Below are 19,051 nucleotides of genomic sequence, written 5' to 3' on the forward strand. Positions count from 1 at the left end.
GAACTCAACATATAATGAAATGACTTGACATCCATAGGAATCAATCATCATCCTCTCAAACTTAGAAACCAAAAGAAATCACTCCATAACAAAAGGAGCTTGACATCCAAAGGAAATCACTTGGCAACCAAAGGAGCTCGACAACCAAAGGAATAAATTGGCATTCACTGAGGGCTCAACAACAACTAACAGAATGAACAAAAAGTGTAGGATTACAAGGAAACATAGGATGCTCCTATATCAGAATGAGAGACAAGATATCAGAATGAAGATTAACTTACTATTGTATTTTCATTCATTTATTTGAAACAAATACAATTGATAAGATGCATGAAATTAAAATGTGAAACTACCTAATAGATTAGAACTATTTGTATTTTTATTTCTTGTTGTTCATTACAAGGGAAATTGTTGAAGAAGATGGTGGAATCACAACTCTAGATCCAACAATGTGGTCTCACAGACAAACTGGAACCAACCTTTACAATGGATGGGGAAGAGAAAGATATAGGAGAAGAATGAAATCCTTGATCTAATCTTGAAGTGACATGTGTCCACTTGAATCTTCATTTTGTGTAGTGTAAAATCTTTCTCATCTTTCTACCCATGAAATTTGATATGATTTTCATCATTATCTTGTAACAAATCTCGAAATATCTCTTATGAATGATGAAAACCCTTGTGTCACTTAGATACCTGAAATGCATCATGAAATTCTGATAAGACCTTGATTCAACTAACTTGGAGCTAAAAAAATTTGCCCCTAACTACATTTTTGCTGCCTTTCACACACATTTGGTTTATCACCTTGCTAAAAAACAAATCTGAACTTCAATACCTAAATGTGGTTGCAAACTGAGTATTTAGAGAAAACCTTGTATAACTTGAATAGATGACTTCCTATGCAAAATCAAACTCCTAAAATTGAAATTTTGTTCTCTCCCAGAGCCAGTGATACATAATATCAAGATATTTTCTTACTGGAAATGCCCAAAATACATTTTTTAAAATTATGCCCCTATTATGGCTCTATGGTTTCCACTTGTCTTTTAAATTTTATGAAAAAAATTAAACATAACTTATTTTTGAAATTTTAGGTTATGTCCTCTTTTAAATTCAAAATTTCTTGCACATTTAATTTTGAGGAAAACAACTTAAAAAATATTTTTTTCATTATTTCTAATTTTTCTCCTTACCCATGATTCTGAGTCAAACTTGTTTGACTCCTTGTACCATGTGGCAATACACCATTGGTCAGCATCTAGCATGTCACCTTCCACTCAGGTGCCACATGGAACCTTGTAATTGGTTAACATGTCACCATGATGTGTCAAAGATCTCATTGGCTACCACACTGCCCTATCAGCACAACATAACCTTCTGCTTGGTGCTTGCCACCTCACCACTAACTAGGGCCCACTACCATGTATAAGCTAGGTGCATTCCTACATCACAATCAATAGCTACTGATTATGCATGTGGGGATGAGCCCTTTTCCTTTTCATGCCACATCAACATCATAAAATTTGTATCACATTGGAGGTCTCTACCATTTGTCATTACATAATTCATTCTTCTAGGGTCCACCACTCAACTTGCCTTTCAAAAGGTTATGCCTTCATGACATCTCTCTATTTGTGCCTTATGTTATTTAAACTATTGAAAAAGTCTCCACATCCCCAATGTGGGATAAAAGCTTTCATTTTTTCCTTTTAAAAGATAACTCACCATCTACTGCAGTTCACTCCTAGTAATAAATCTACCATTGTCGAGCCTTATATTGTGTCATAAAAACCCTAACCCTCTCCCCTATTTTTTCTAACCAATCATAATCATGCCTTGCCATGATCTTCTCTGCATTGGTCTTACTATGAGGCTCTCTATAGCTGCAAATTACTCCTTTATAAGTCATGGCTCCAATGCTCTACATGTACCCTACAACTATGGGTTGATGCTTTCATAGTCATGCTACATTTTCATTTTTTACAACTGGTCTTTTCTCCTAGCTTGCAAATTTTGGCTTGTACATCAAATATAAAATGTTTTTTTTTTTAAAATCATTACTAGCTCTTTCCCATGCATGCAGAAAGGAAAATCAAATGGATATGATGCCACCAATAATTAGAGGTGGTTTTAAAAAAATTAAATAAAATTCACGCACAACATGCTTTTTCTCTACTTCAAAATAGGTCTGACAAGTAGAGGGAGCTCCAAAACAATGGGTGAATGAAACATTTAAAGCAACTACCTGGCCCACCCTTCAAACTGGGATCAAATGCTTGAACCCTCTTCCCATTTATCACCATATGTAGGAAAGTGGTCAACCCTTGGCACAAGTGTTTGAGATGGAGGTAGTTTGGTAAAGAAATGTACCTCACAATTGATTCCAACATCTCCCCTCAATATGTTGGTGCCAACTCAGCTATGCTCTCAGCCTTCATGTAGACCTCTAGATTTCAAACTTTTGGTGTTGATCTATAACTAGGATAAGACACCTCCCCTACCACAGATTGCTTTACTTTAAGCTTTTCTTCACCATGGATGCATTGTAGATGCCATGGAACCTCCTCTTTAAGGATGTCTATAGTTAATGCCCACTTAAGCTAGCTTTGTTGCAAGATTGTTAGCACACCCGTTGCAAGTCTATTGTAGATATAAGCCACCTTCTAAAAGAAAAAGAAAGAGCATATTTTAATCCATCTTTTATCACATTGAAAAGGACTCCCTCAAGTTTGAATGTTTGAAAACATTATAAAATGTGTAGGTAAAATTGTAATAAATTTGTCTTTTTAAAATCCACATGCCTTGGGCCCACCTAATGTCACACTAGCAATAACATTAATTTCAAATGCTCTTGCAAGTTCAAAATTTATGAAGAGAAACATTACTTGGAAGATAATTATTCCATTCCAATCACAAAAATTGTGTGTTTGAATATCCACTATAAAGTCTGACTACTTAGTGTTTACCCTTTGAATGATGTATTTTGAGATGGCATATTTTAAACTTTACAAAGGTGTAAATCCCCTTTAGCAATGTATTGAATCCTAGGATCACGAATTATATCGATAATGAACATTGCATGTTGGTTTGAACATAATTCACCCTAAACCATATTCTTAAACCTTTTATTCCATTTAAAAATAAATTTCATGATCACTTGTACTACTTTAGTTTCTATCACTACTTGGGAAAGCTTGGCCCTCCAAAACCATCAATCAAGCTTGATGGAAATAATTGGGCTTGAGAGTGGGACTGACTAAATTTATTTTTTAATAGAAATGCCTAAATTCTAGAATCCACTAATCTCCTTTGCTAAACTAACTAGATTCAAAATGGATCAAAATTGACCATCCATTAATCATTCAAAACTCATTTTAACACTTTCTATAGACTGTGAATTTTGTGCTAAGAGGACCACTGACTGGCTTTAAAAACTGACCAAAACACTCAACCAGGCCCTAAGATCTAATGTATTATCTGCTGTGTATAGATCTAGGATACTACATTTTGGTGAAAGATGACAAAGTGATTGTGGTGGAAGAAAAGCTTGAGGAATATAATGAAGCAAAAATAGATCTATTCATGTGCAATATGAGAGCCAAAGAATCTCTACTGACAACACTTCCTAATAATGGATATAGTCAAGTAAATTCAATTCAAATATCACATCTAATTTGGAAAGCATTAGAATCTATTTTTGAAATAGATACACATACAAAAAGGATAAGATTGTAGAACTGGATATGTTCATTTCAAGATGCTAAGATGATGGGAGATGAATATATAAAAAGCTATGTTGGTAGGATATCTAAGATTGTTACAGGAATCAAGTCATATGGTGGATCCAAGGAAGAAGATGAGGTTGTGTGGAATATTTTAAAGAAATTGACACCACTATTCAAACAAGTGGCATAGATGATTGAACTAGTGATACCCTCTATTGAGAAGTTTACTAGGGAAACTTTTCTTGGAAGATTAGAAGCAAAATAAGTAGGGTTGAGCTAGTTTGGAGAATTGACAAGAGTTGAAACAACTTTTTCTACCTTAAGTGTTTGGCCAAGTTTGTCTATAACTACAAGCACACATGGAGATTTTTCTAGCAGTAGAATAACTAGATCTAATGAAGATAAGAAGATTGAAGTAGGTATAGCCCTTCTTGTAGAAAGAGAGCTAGAGGGTAAGAATATCTTTAAATGTTGGACGTGTAATGAATTTGGTATTTATACATATAAATATCTTGAAAGAGAGATGAAGTATAAGGGAAAATTTAAGCATAGAAGACCTAGAAATTATCTATATGAAAATGGAGATGATGAATGTAATAAAAAATTTCAATGTAAAAGTGATGATGAGCTAGGATTTGTTTCCATTAAAGAACATGATCTTGACAAATAAATTAGAAAAGAAAAATCTCTAGTTTCCCATGCTGAAGAGAAATCTTATTGGATAATTGGCAATGGATGTTTAGATGATGTGACTAATGAAATGAACAAATTTTTTAAATTCAAGAATAATGATGGAGGTATTGTTAGAGGTCATAACATTGCAGCCTATTACATTACAAAGATATGATCTATAACTCTTGATGGAAAGACTAACATTGATGATGTTTACTTTTAAAGCATAACTTGTTGAGTGTTGGACATTTGGAGGATAAAGGTTATAAGTTGCAATTCATAGAAAAGACTTGCATTATCAAAGATAAAGATAGTAAGCTTATTTGAATAGGAACAAGGTCCATAGGTATTGTATTTTAGTTGAGTCCTATTGAGATGACATGTTTGGTTGCAAAAGTGGATAAAGTTTGATAACATTGTGAAGGAAAGTAACACATTTGTAGTTAGAGGTCTTCCTAAGATAATAAAGCCTACTAATATTGTTTTTGAAAAATGTATCTTAGCTAAGTAGAAGGAGATATCATTTTCCAACAAGAAGTTCACTTCTAGAGAGAAGCTAGAGACTATTCACACAAATTTTAATGGCCCTACCATGACATAAGGATTCTATTGAGAAAGGTATTTTATGAATTTATTTGATGATTTCACTAGAATTATGTGGGTAGCATTTCTTAAAAAGAAATATGAAACTTTTTAGAAGTTTTAAATATTTAAGAATAGAGTTGAAAGTGAATCTAGTGTGAAGATAAAATGTTTGATATTAGATAAAGGAGAAGAGTTTACTTCTAGAGATTTAAACCAAGATTCCTAAGCAGAATGGGATTGTAGAAAGAAGAAATAGATCAGTATCTGAGATAGCAAGAGAAATGATGTTTGAGAATGATGTATCCAAGACATTTTGGAGAAAATAAGTCAATACAATAGTGTACACTAATAGTAGAGTACTGATTAGAAAAGGTATGAATAAGACCCCTTGTGAATTATGGTTTGATAATTCACCCTTAGCAAAGTGTTTCAGAATCTTTGGAAGAAAATTTTATATAAAGAGATAGAATGATGTTGGTAAGTTTGATCCAAGAAGTGATGAAGGTATGTTTCTTGGTTATTCATTGAAAATTAAAGCTTGCATATGTTTTAACCATAGAACCAAGACAATAGTTGAATGCACAAATGTAAAAGTTGATGAAAATTTGGAATTAAGGAAAAGATGACAGACAGAATGTAGAACTTTTCTTTGAGACTAAAAATGTTGAAAATGATGTTGAAATTATTGAGAAAAGAGGAGAAAGATCATAACCAAGAGAAGAAGTAAGAGTTGAGTTAGAAACTCCTACCTCTAATAGGAATCTAACAAGGGATCACCCTCTAGAGAAGATAACTAGAAGCATAGACAAAGGAGTGATGGCAAGGAACAAAGTTAATGAATAGATATATTTGATTGCTCAAGTTGAACCCATGTAAATATGATCATTGGATTCAAGCAATGGAGAAAGAATCAAATCAGATTGTGAAGAATGAAATAGGGAATTAGCTCTAAGACAAGAATGTTATTAAAACTAAATGGGTATTTAGAAACAAGATACATGAACAAGGTATAGTAGTAAGAAACAAGGCTAGACTTGTGTGCAAAGGATATTCACAACAAGAAGGAATATATTAGGAGGAAACATATGTCCTTGTAGCTAGAATGAAAGTAGTGAGAATGCTCTTGAATTATGCAACAAATAATAAATTCAAAGTGTATCAGTTGAATGTCAAATTAGCCTTCCTAAATGGAGAACTTGCATAAGAGGTATACATAGAGAAGCCTAAAAGTTTTCCTCTAATAGAAGAAAAAGACATGGTATGCTTATTAAAGAAAGCTCTGTATAGATTGAAGCAAGAACCTAGATCCTGGTATGTAAGGTTGGACAAATTTTGGAAAATCTTGGATTTGCTAAAGGTATGATAAATAGTAACCTGTATTTGAAATAAATTGATAATGGTTTGTCAATAATGGTAAATATTTGTCAATGAAATAATATTTGGAGGGAATGATGAAGCAAGTGATAAGTTTGCTAAAGAAATGAATAATGAGTTTGAAATGAATATTATAGGAAAAATGAATTTTCTCCTAGGTGTGTAGATTATATAGAATAGTGATGACATTTTTATTTCACAAGCATAGTATTTGAAGGACTTGTTGAGAGATTTGGCTTGGAATGTTGGAAGCATGTTGGTATACCAATGATAATTGGTCACAAGTTGTATAGAAAATATCAAACACCTAGATTTGAGAAGAAGAAGTATAATTCCCTAATTAGAGGTTTACAATATCTTACTCTCACAAGCCCAAATACAAAAAATGTAATTGTGATTGTAGCTAGATTTCAAGATGATCCTAAGGGGTATTAATATGCATCTGTAAAGAGCATATTTAGATATTTAAAGGGAACATTTAATTATGGAATATGGTATGATAAATCAAGTGATTTCACTCCATGTGCATATATTGATGTGGATTAGAAATGCATTATTGATGACAAAAAGAGCACTTGTGGTGGAAAATTCATTCTTGGAGGAGGACTGGTTTCTTGGATGAGCACGAAACAAGATTGTATTTCATAGTGTACAACTGAGGCCAAGTATGTAGCAACAACAAATAACTATAATCAAGTAATGTGGATGAAGAAAATGTTGAAGTGTACTAATATATAATTTTTAGAACCTGTTATCATATACTTTGATAACAAAATTATAGTAAATTTGTCTAAGAATCCTTTATTGCATTATAAGATAAAACATATATCTATTAAGTATCATGTATTGAGAGAGAAAGCAACAAAAAAGGCGATGAGATTAGAATATGTGAGTACTAAATATTAGATTGCAGATATCTTTATGAAGCCTTTACATAAAGACACATTTGAGTAATTGAGATATATGCTTTGGGTTATGCCCTTGCCTACTTCTAAGTAGATGATACAAATATTGCATCATTCCACTAGTATCAAGCACTATTGTTTGATTGGGCTGAATGTTGATGCTTCCAATATGAGGGAGTATATGTGATGAGAAGATTCATTGAGGAATCTTGGTATTTGGTATTGAACAATTTCTTTGGACACTTGAGCTAGTTGAAGACTTGAAGCAGTAAATTAACATAATTAAGCCCTTGTTATTGATGTTAATAGGGGAGAAGAGTGCATGAAAAAAATCTCCTAAGTATGTATGTGGAGAGATGAGCATGAGAAACATTCTCTGGATGAATGGTGGATAAATAATTGAGTGGAAAAGAAGTCATGAAGTTGTTAGTAAAAAATCATAATGCCAATAAAAAAAGAGGTGGAATAGAGTAGTGTTCCAGAAGACTTCAGATTTGATTGATGAAGAGGATTTAAAAAGATGAGAATAACAACACCAATATATTGTTTGGTATTCTTGGAATGTTTTTTTTTTTCATCTATGTTTCCATTAGTGCCAAAGGGAGAGATTATTAACATGAATGCTGATGGTACTCCTTTGGTGGAGTATCCTAAGCATTGGTGAGGATATGATAGTATTCACATGTTGCATTCATGACTATGTTTGTCATTGATGTGAACATAGTAGCAAGTTTGTGAAGAATGGTAGAGTAGCATAATAGATAGATCAAGGTTGTACAGAAACAATTTTAATTGTTAGGTGATGTGTAAGCAAGGACATGTTCCACACTATGTCCTAATGATGAAGTTATATCTGTGTAACATGAGTCAAAGTCATACATAATTTATAAGTGATTTATAGAGAATAGTACAAGATAGAGTAACATTTTAGGAGTTTATGATGATTACATTATATCTTCTAGAAAAAATAAAATTTGGAGATGTACAGTTAGATAGTGATGATAGACAATCTGATGGTGACATCAACAAGTGTGCAAGCCCTAGTCTCACATGTTTGAGAAGTTGTATAGACTATGAGATGACAGAGCTATTATTATTACAAAATAATTAATTATCTTATTCTATTCAATTAGGAAAGCCTCAAGGATAACTCAAGGAATCATTTTTAAGTTGAATTATAAAGGAAAGATTTTTTCCTTGATTGTAATGTGTATGTGTTAACTTTATCAAGTACAAACTATGAATAAGAGCATAGTGTTTGCTGAATGTGAGTAAGTGATCCAAGGGATTATTTATTGGAAATATATAAAGAGAAGTAACTTAGAGGGGAGGGGTGAATTAGTTACAAGAAAATGAGTCCCAAATCCCTTAGATGTCAAACCAACTTAAAACATAAACTTTGATAAACTGTATTATGTTGTAACTCGGTGAACACACAAGCACTCAATTAACACTAGAAGATGTTGTGACTCAAAAAATACTAAAAATAAATTGTTACTTTTAAAACTATGATTAACCTTAATTAAATTTAGTTTCTTACACATGAAATTAAATTGCATGAATACAAGTGACACAAACATCTAGTGTGGAAACCCAATTTGGGGAAAACCACCAATTGCAACTAGTTACTAATTTTTACTCTTCTGAAGTGAGCCTTGTTAGGAGCCAACCTTGTCAAAGGTTACAAAACATACTATTAGGTGTGACCCTGGTAGATGATTTAATCACCCTATTAGGAGTGGCCTTGTTAGAAGAATTTAGACACTTCAATCTAGAAATATCACCTTGTTAGAGGATTTACAAATAGATGTTAAGCCAACTCTATTAGGAAATTCAGATCATTGCTACAATGGTTAAAGAGTAATAATGAGAATGACCTAATTTTTGATGCAATTGAATTACTGATTATAGATCTCAAATTTGGCTTCAACACTTGATCCTTCTTGATTGAATGTATCTTTGTAGCTCCACATGGATATTCTTCTTATCCTTCAAATTTTCTTCCTCTATGAATTTTTTTTTATGTACTCTTACTCATTCAAATCCCACAACTTTACCTTGCATATATATCTTATACTTTATCAAGTCAGCTTGAATATAACTTACAATAAATAATATTTATCTTCTCAATTAGCTAAAACCATTAAATCGATTTAACTCAATAAGCCAAAACTAGAAAATCCTTCAATGGCCAAGCTTTCTTAGAAGACACTAGCTCATAAGCAATTTTCCTTCATTAGCCAAGTGAGCTCGGTTAAAACTAGTTTTCAAGACAACTCTCTTTGTCTCCCAAGTGAACTTAGTAGACATTGTCTTCAACAAATTCTCTTTGGTAACCAAGTGGGCTTGGTTAACACTTGTCACCTTACAACTTTTTTTTGTCTCTCAAGTGAACTTAGTAGATAGTGAGAATTAAACTTGGAAAACATAGGGATGCTCAATATCAATAGAAAATTGTCTTCATTTCTCAAGTAATCTCGGCAGATGCTGACTTATGAATGTATGACATTTTGTGTAACATCAAAGACAATATACAATTAACCAATTATTTTCAACAATCTCCCTCTTTGGCATTGATGGCAACACAACATGTCATAATATAGTGAATTTATAGAGAAAAAAAGAAGAAGGAAAATGTCCTTAGTTTCATATTATTTTGATTCATGAGGACTCCCTCTATCTTTAGTCTTCTCCCTTTGTTAGAAAACTTTGAATATTCTAATTGCAACATCTTCTTCTAATTATCAGCTCTGAATGTTTTTGGACAAGTTATTTATCTTCAAACAAATTCAATGAAGTTATCCCTCTTTCTCCATAGAGTTATGAAATCAAACTCTCCCTCTTTGACATGTCATGCCAAAGACCATGAATGATGTAGTTTCTAGTGTACTTGAAGTATTGATTCATATGCAATATGCTCTTCCATTACGATATCAACTTGACTAATCTTTAGCATGCACCAGTTAATGCATCAATAAAATTTATTTAGTGAGATTTAGATAGGAGAATGACCCCTTGCTTACCTCTTAGATACAAAAATGCATCTTTAGGTAATGGCTTGGTCAATATGTCTACAATCTATTCATTAGTATTCACATATTCCAACATTACTTCCTTGTCTTGCACCAGTTCTCTTAAGAAATAATATTTTATTGCAATGTGTTTGGTCTTGGTATGCATCATTATATTTTTTAATATGTTGATTGCATTGGTGTTATCATAGAATATAACCATTAGATCCTTGATTTCCATCTTCATACCTTCCAACTATTTCTTGAAACAAATAATATTGGAACAATTGATTGTTACTTCAACATATTCTACCTCTTTTGTTGAACGGGAGATGCAATTTTTCTTTTTCTTTCCAAGACACTAGTATTTTACCAAGAAAGAATGCCCCACCACTGGTGGTCTTTCCACCATCAATTCTTCTTACCCAATCAAAATTAGTAAAGGCTTTTAACTCTAGGTTGCCTCCTTTCTTATACCATAATCCATATTCATTAGTACCATTTAGATATTTCATGATTATCTTGATTGCCATCATATAATTTTCTTTTGGATTAGCTGAGAATCTTGCCACCATACCAATTGTAAGAGCAATGTTAGGCCTAGTATATACAACATACTATAGTTTACCAATCATTGATATGTATGTGGTCTGATCTACCTCCGTGAAATCATTTCTTCGGAAAGCTTATATCTAGTAGACATAGGTATTCCAACTGCCTTTGAATCCTTCATTTCAAATTTCTTTAGAATTCCCTTGATATATTTGGAGCGAGTAATGTAGATACCATCTTTCTTCTCTTGAATTTGTAATCCAACAAAGAATTTTATCTCACCAAACATAGACATCTCAAATTCTTTACTCATCTCTTTTGAAAAGGCTTTCCACAAGTCATCATTTCCATTGAACAATGTGTCATCAACAAATATTTCTACCAATAAAATCTTCTTGTCTAGTCCATCCTTTGATATATAGACTATTGTTATCATTTGTTCTTTGAAAACCAATTTTTGTCAAGTAGTTGTGAAGTCTTTCATACCGAGCTGTCAGAGCTTGCTTTAGTCCATACGATGATTTTTGTAGTTTAAAAACCATATCCCTTTTGCTAGGATCTAAAAAACCTTATTGTTTTTCAATGTAAACTTCTTCCTTAATAATTCCATTTAGGAATGCAAATTTCACATCCATTTGACAAACAATAAAACCTTTATGTCTTGCTTATGCTAGTAAAGTTCTAACACCTTCCAATCTTGTGATAGGGGAAAAAGTTTCACCATAGTCAATACCTTCCTCTTGAGAGTAACCTTTTCAAACTAACATTTTTTTATTTCTTATAACTTTCCATCTTCATTCAACTTATTTATGAAAACTCACATTTTGCCAATCACATTTTTATCCTTTGGTCTAGGAATAATAATCCAAATCTTATTCTTTTCTATCTATTCTATTTCTTCATTTATTAATTTCAATCCAAATTTCATTATCCAAGGCATCTTCAAAATTTCTAGGTTCAAATTGATCAAGTAGACATGTATCTTTCAATTTGTTTCTTGTCATTGTGCCATTAGACTTGTCTCCAATAAACTACTTAGGTCCATGATACCTTTTGACATATCTTGCTAATATAGGTACTTTGGATTTAGAACTTGTCTCACCCATATTAGCATGATTTTCAAGCTCGGGTCCCATTTTCTGTGACTTGGGTCCTTCTGACTTGGTTTTCTTTGTCATTAGCTCAAGAGCCACTGATTGTGATTCGAGCCCTTTAGACTGTGACATAGTTTGCACTATTTTCAACTTGAGTACCTCTTGAGATTTTGGGGACTTGGTAGATGAAATTTCCTAACTTCCATTGATATTAGAGAATACATCAAGTTCATAGTACACAAATCTTCTATAATCTTCAATCTTTGCTTCTTTCCTCTTCACTCTTTTCTGCAAACTCATCAATTTTTACATGTGCACTTTCTATAATCTTGTGAGTTGATAAATTCAAACATTTATACGCTCTTCCTCTATAGGAGTATCCTAGGAATATGCCTTCATCACCTTTGACATTCATTTTTTGACTCTCAATTGTAAAAGCCTTGTTTGTGATTTCACAAATTACTATGTAAACAATTTTTAAACTGACTTAAGGTTAGATTTTGATTCTTTAAAGATAAGGAAAAATCTATTTGCATAATCCCTATGTATTTGCATGCAACCAATCAAAAAATAGGAAGGATTAAGAAGCAACAAGGATAATTCTCAGCCATAGATTCATACCTAACCCTAAGCCACCAAAGTCTTTATAAGGAAGATGAAGGCCCAACAATTATGAGGGATTGAGAAAGTGAAAGAGATTATGTTATAGGAGGTAACAAGCAGCAAATGATCAAATTTGTTCACAAAGGATTCAAGGTAACTTAGCAGTGAGAGTGAATTACAAAATTAGTTGGAGGAGAACAAAGAACTCAAGGATACAACAATTATTATATTAGATCATAGAGGATCAAGAAGGACACTGTATAGATTTGGTCTTTAATTATGCAACAAGAGCCAATCACAAGATCTATGTTGAAATATCCTAACAGGTGATTTTAGTTAAATCTCCTAGGAAGAGTAGTCCTAAAAGGCTATTGTAAATCCTTTAATAGGGTGACATTCCAAGAGGATGTTCTGAAGTCCTTTATCTAGGCACACTTCTAACAATTTTTTGAAATCATCTAACAAGGTGGGACTTAATAGTCCTTGTAAGCCTTTAATAAGTCACGCCTTTCATAGTGAAGATCATGTTTCATGGTCAAACCATTGTAACCTTAATTGGCTACACTTTATTGATGCAATAGTGAAGATTTGTGGGTGTCATCCCCACCCTAGTTTTACCTTCTCATTCAAAGGATTTCTAGGTAGTCATATCTGGTGTTAAGTGTGTGTGTTTGATTATATGCTTCCATGATTTAGATGTACATGCTTTACATATTATTCTCAGTTCATATACTACATGCATCTAATAAATGGTGAAAGATTTAATAGCTACAGTTTGAACTTCTGATTCACCCCCCCTCTTAGAAAGTATATGTTTTCCATTTTTAATTCCAACAATTGGTATTAGAGCTAAGTTCTCAAAAGAAGAAGCTTTGTAGCTTAGAGGAAAGATATTGAAATGGAAGTCTACGAATTTAGAAAGACCATTGAGAACTAGGAGATTGAAATGCATCTCATACTACATCAATTAAATGAAGCTAGAGATGGCTTAAGAGTTCTTTGAAGAGAATGAAAGAGATTGTTATAGAAGAAAATGACACAAAATACAAATAGTTTGATACCACAAAGCTATTTGTAGATGGTAAATACAATGAATTAGATGTAGAAATTATAGATCTAATCGAAGAGAATAGAGCACAAGTTGAAGAAATCAAAAATCTCAAGTTGGAGCAAGAATCATAAGCTATACTGCTATGTGAGGTGACTGAACAAAAGAAGAAAGCTATAGAAGACAAGGCTTTGATTGAAGAAGACAAAAGAATTCTAAGAAATAGATTGGAAGAGAAGTCAACAGACCTATCCAAGATCTCAAAAATGCAATTGGATACCTTAAGCCAAATGATGAATTCTCATCATGAGTTAAATGTCAAGGACATTGAGACAACTACATTGAAGTTAAAAAATGAACAACTATAGAATGAGCTGAAAAGGGAAAAATAATTTTTTGAAAGTTTTAACAAGTCAAATGAAGCCATCAATTACTTTGAGAAATTGCTAAAATCCCCTAGATCCAATAGAGATACATTAGGATTGGGCTACACAAGCACTGAAGAAGGAGAATCATCCAAAGCTATTGAGGAAAGGAAAAACAAAGGTAAGAATTTCAAACCTACTTGTTATCATTATGGAAAGAAAGGGCATACCTCTAATGTGTGCAAGAATAAGAACACAAATTAGAATGGTAAGCATAGAAACATAGTCCACTATCATAAGTTCAATAAACAAGGTCATCAGGCACATGAATGTAGAATGAGAGCCATGCATGTATCAAAATTTGAAGGATATTCTTACTACTATTAGAAGTATGGACATAGAGCCTTTGAATGCAAATCCAAGTCCAAATGGTCATCGAGCAAGCCAACAAAGGTAAGAAGCTATGGAAATTCTTATGACTGGGATTAGAATACAAGATATAACATTCACTACTATCAAGAATATGGACATTTACCTAAAAACTATAGTAGGACTCACTTTAATGGTAATTACAAGAGGTTGTTGAGTCAAAATACATGTTTTTTTTTGTTTGAAGACTAGTCACATCAGTAAACATTGTCCAACTAGGTCCAAGATAACAAGTTGTGAATTTGATAAAGGCAAAGGCAAAGAAGATGTTGAACACATCAAGAATGATATGAATGATACATGGAGAAATAAAGATGGTTGTAATACATCAAATGGAGAAGGGATCACTTAACCCAATGGGTCAAGTGGTCACACTTCATCAAACTAAGTAAACAAGAGGTGTGTGGGACTCATACTTTAAAGTATTATATTATACATATATTCCAAAAGAAGTAAGTACTAAAAGGAATAGATTAACATGAATAAATATGTAAGAAGCTATAGAAAATTTAGGTAAAATCTTCAAGTTTTCATGTTGTTGTTGAGCATGAAAAGTTCTTTGTGTATGTTCAGTGAAATACTAGTTAGTGTGAAGCTACTAGGCTAGCTAGTTGATGTTAAGCCTATAATAGTTATTGAGTGATGGTCATGTCAGTAGATGCTGAATGGAACAAAAATTATGTTTATGCCAAGTTTATAGCTGTACAAGCATTGAGGATTAAATGCAAAGTTTTGAAGGGTATAAGGTCAATTTTCACTCATTTTTCATCATTAAAAATTCAAATGAGAGTGAGAAGAGTGAGAAGGGGACTCAAAACCAAGTTCAAAGTATTTTCAAAGATTTGAGTGATGATTCAACATTAGTATATCAAATTTCCAAGGTATTCTTCATAAGCCGAGTCACATAGTTTCAAATTTGTATAAACCCTAGCTTGTCAAATGGCATCCAGTTCAAGGAATGTAGAGGGTCAAGAAAGTTTTGAATGTTAAATTAGTTATGAAGTAAAACAACCAAATTTTAGAGTAATTCTAGATGTTGCATACAAACAAGACTCATCAGGTGGACTTTCCATGATTCCCCTGAAAGTCATAATGGTCGAAGACATCAAAAAATGCTACAATTGCAAAATGGGAGGAATAGGTGACATGGAAATAAGAAAAGCCTATGAAAAATTGTGTTAAAAGGACATTTTGAAAGAATACTATAAGATTTTTCAAAGGAAGGGTTTGACCCATGCCCTAGATTTCCCTATGGTATTCAAAACTGAATAGATCAAGATAGTGTTGCGGAGAATACATCATGGATGGTTATGGTTGGAAGATGGTCCCATCAAATTTAAAAGAGAGTAGTTCATAGGGTGACTAGTTTTCCAACCCTGGATTAGCCAAAGACCCTACGAAGTGACTCAAAGGAGGTCATTGAGAAAAACACAGGAGCCAAATGGAACAAATGTGGAATGACAATTGATACCATCATAGACCCACTACTTGACTTTTCCATAAGGGTAATTTCTCATAAGTTTTATCAATCAAGTTTTTCATTGCAATAGATCTACACTATATAATTGTAAAGTTGGATCATACCTATGATCTAGCTAGACTACAATTGCAACAAATAATGGAGAACCTAGGTGCCATTAGAAAAACCAAGATTGAACAGGGAAAGTTCAGAGAAATCCTAATTTTCATATTTTTCTATGTTTGAAACACATTACCATCTTTTGGTAAGATTAGGTAGAAGAAAAATAGATCAATTGCAGTTCAATTCAATGATTATATTGAGCAAATGGGGGATAACTTTGAGACTATCATGACTAGTTGTTTGGAAGACTTTAAGAAGTCTATTAAACAAAGGATAAGAATACCTATTTCTTTGGTTGAGTAGTAGTATAATGACATATATTTTCTTGTTGATATTGACTATACATATATATAGGCTTTCATACCTAGGGTAAGATGGCTAAGACCCTTAGGCTATGAGGTTAATGTTGACAAAGCCTCGGCTACCATCACTACCCTTCTTACTCAAGAAGTTGATAAATCAACTAAAGTATTTGGAAACTATGATGTTATGAATTCCAAAGTTGAGATGGAGTTGAAGAAAACCTCCACATTGAAGAATAAAGACAAATTGGTGAAGAAATTAAAGCACAAATTTGGTGAAGGCATAGGTGAAGAGGAAGAAGATGATGAAGAGGATGAAGAGGAAGAATAAGGACAAGCTCAAGAACCTCCTACATGAACCCAAGAATTGGGAGAAGATAAGGATGAAGAAGAGGTAGAATGTGTTGAGGAAGTAAGGAAGCACTAGTACAAGTAGAACCTAAGAAGAGAAAGGCCAAAGCACAACCTATCACAAAGACAAAGGTTAAGAAGATTGCTAATCCAAGCCTAGGAAAGCCAACAACACCAACAACCAGGGAAAGCACATAGGCCACCACACAAAAGGCCAAGGAGAAAGCCAAAGAAAAAGCCAACAAGGAGGTTGTGAACAAAAGAAACAAAGAAGGAAATACATTGCACAACAAAAAACTAATGATGAGAGAAAACAATCAAAGGATACAGGCCAATTTAGAGTGGTAAGTTATCCACCAAAATTCAATCTTGAGAATATTTTTGAGAATGTTAGAAATAATGTAGATTTGTCTAGATTAAAAAGAATTAATTTTGAAAAACTCAGTAGAGAAGAAAAGAATTTGATTGAAGAATCAATATATGAAATGATGTCAAAATTCAAGAACACTCCACTTGAATTAGATAATACCATGCCAAAGGAATTATATACTATTTTTCAAAATAAATTGCATTATTGTTTAAACCTAGAAAAACAAATTAGAGAATTTGCATTAGCCTAGGTAATGCTAGAATTGACAAAAGGATAGATTATCAAGGACAACAAGAAATATGGTGGTATATTTGCACCAAAATACAAGGCATTTAATATTCTTAAAAAATTAATGAACATATTGTGAGGAAATCCACTCAAATATGGAAATTGATTTATGGATTGACAACTGTCAAACAAGGAGAAGAACATCCCTTTGAGGGGAGAAATAATGGTGATGATAATAATGATAAGGAGGATGAAAAGGAGGAAGAAAAATAAAAGGATAATACTAAGGAGGAAACACAAACGAAAGATGAAGACATGGCTACAACCGAAGAGTAGTAGGAAGAATACAGTGTTGATACTAGTATACCTGTAGAAACCATAACTATTAAGTATTTTCTTGATAGTTCAACTCATAACATCAATCCTTTAATTGTAGAATATCTAAAGAATATTCTTGACCAATCCACACTAAAAGAAAGATTATCATGTGAAAATCTAGTATTGGGTAGTGTACATGATCTTTAGAAGGTAGTAGCCAACATCACAAGGGATAAGGTAAATACATAAGAACCACCTTCTGCCATCCTTTTAGCTACTAGTGCTCAACCCTTAATTCAAACATCAATAGACACATCCATAAAGGTCAACACAAATGTAAAAGAAGACATAGTTGAGCAGGGGTAGAGTACCAAAGAAGAGGAAAAGGAGACAACAACAAAATAAGAAGGATAGATAGACACATATGTACCTACAACACAACAACAAGATGCAAGTCCAATCATTTTGATTGACTAGAGTAGATATAAAGAGAGAAAGGATACACCAAAGGAAAAGGAGAAAGGAGCTATTTAGGAATTGGTATCATTAATAACATTAGGAACTCCTACAAAAATATTTCAAAAGTTGAGCACACAGGCAGTACCAATACAAATTTCAGTACTAGGCTCAAGCTCTAGAAAAACTGAAAAAGGTAACTCACTATAGTGATGTAACATTAGATGAAGAAATAGTGATACCTCAGTTTGATTATGCAACAATGAAACTAGGAAAAATAAACATGTTGCAACAAGATTTAGGAAAGAAGAAGCACCAAGAGGTGCTTAGACAAGAATTTAGGCAAAGCAAGCATTACAAGACATCAAGGAAATCTCTTTAGATGCATTCAAAATACTTACACTTGAAGAATCAAATACTCTATTGGAAAAATTATTAGAAATTTTTGAAAAGATAAATAATGAAAATAGTAACACAAGTGCAAAACTTCTTTAGTAGTTATAGAAGAAATTACATAGTAAAGTGAATGAGAAAATATCTAGTGAGATTGCACTTACTCAAGTTGCACTAACCACAAAGGTTGAAGATGTGAAGAAGGTATTAGAGATTATTTTCTCATTATACACTAAACTATGTAACCCAACACTCTTCACTCAAGAAACAAGACATAGAATTCTAAGTTTGGAGAGAAATCTCAATGTATCAAGTATGCAACTACATCAAAACCTAGCTCAGAGTGAGAAGCATTTTCACACATTTCTTCAATCATAGAGTCAAGTAGTTGTGTTAATAGTAGAAGTAGCTAATATAAGATCCAAGCTAACATAAATTCAAGCCTCCATCATTCCATATATGGAAATATTACATAAAGAGCTAAGATATGCAGAAACTTTGTTAAAGAAAGATCCTCATCTTTCTACATTAGATGGACCAGTTCACCTAGCATCCAAGCTAGCAATCCAACTCAAGTCACTAGATGTTGCATGTTACAACTTAGATGCTGCTTTGAAGATAATTATGGAATTACACAAATCCTTTTTGGACAAATATACTCAAACCATATAGACACTTTGACATA

Source organism: Cupressus sempervirens, chromosome 8 (assembly GCF_028749045.1).
Source record: "Cupressus sempervirens isolate cs-2001-9-10 chromosome 8, ASM2874904v1, whole genome shotgun sequence".
Classification (NCBI taxonomy): Eukaryota; Viridiplantae; Streptophyta; class Pinopsida; order Cupressales; family Cupressaceae; genus Cupressus; species Cupressus sempervirens.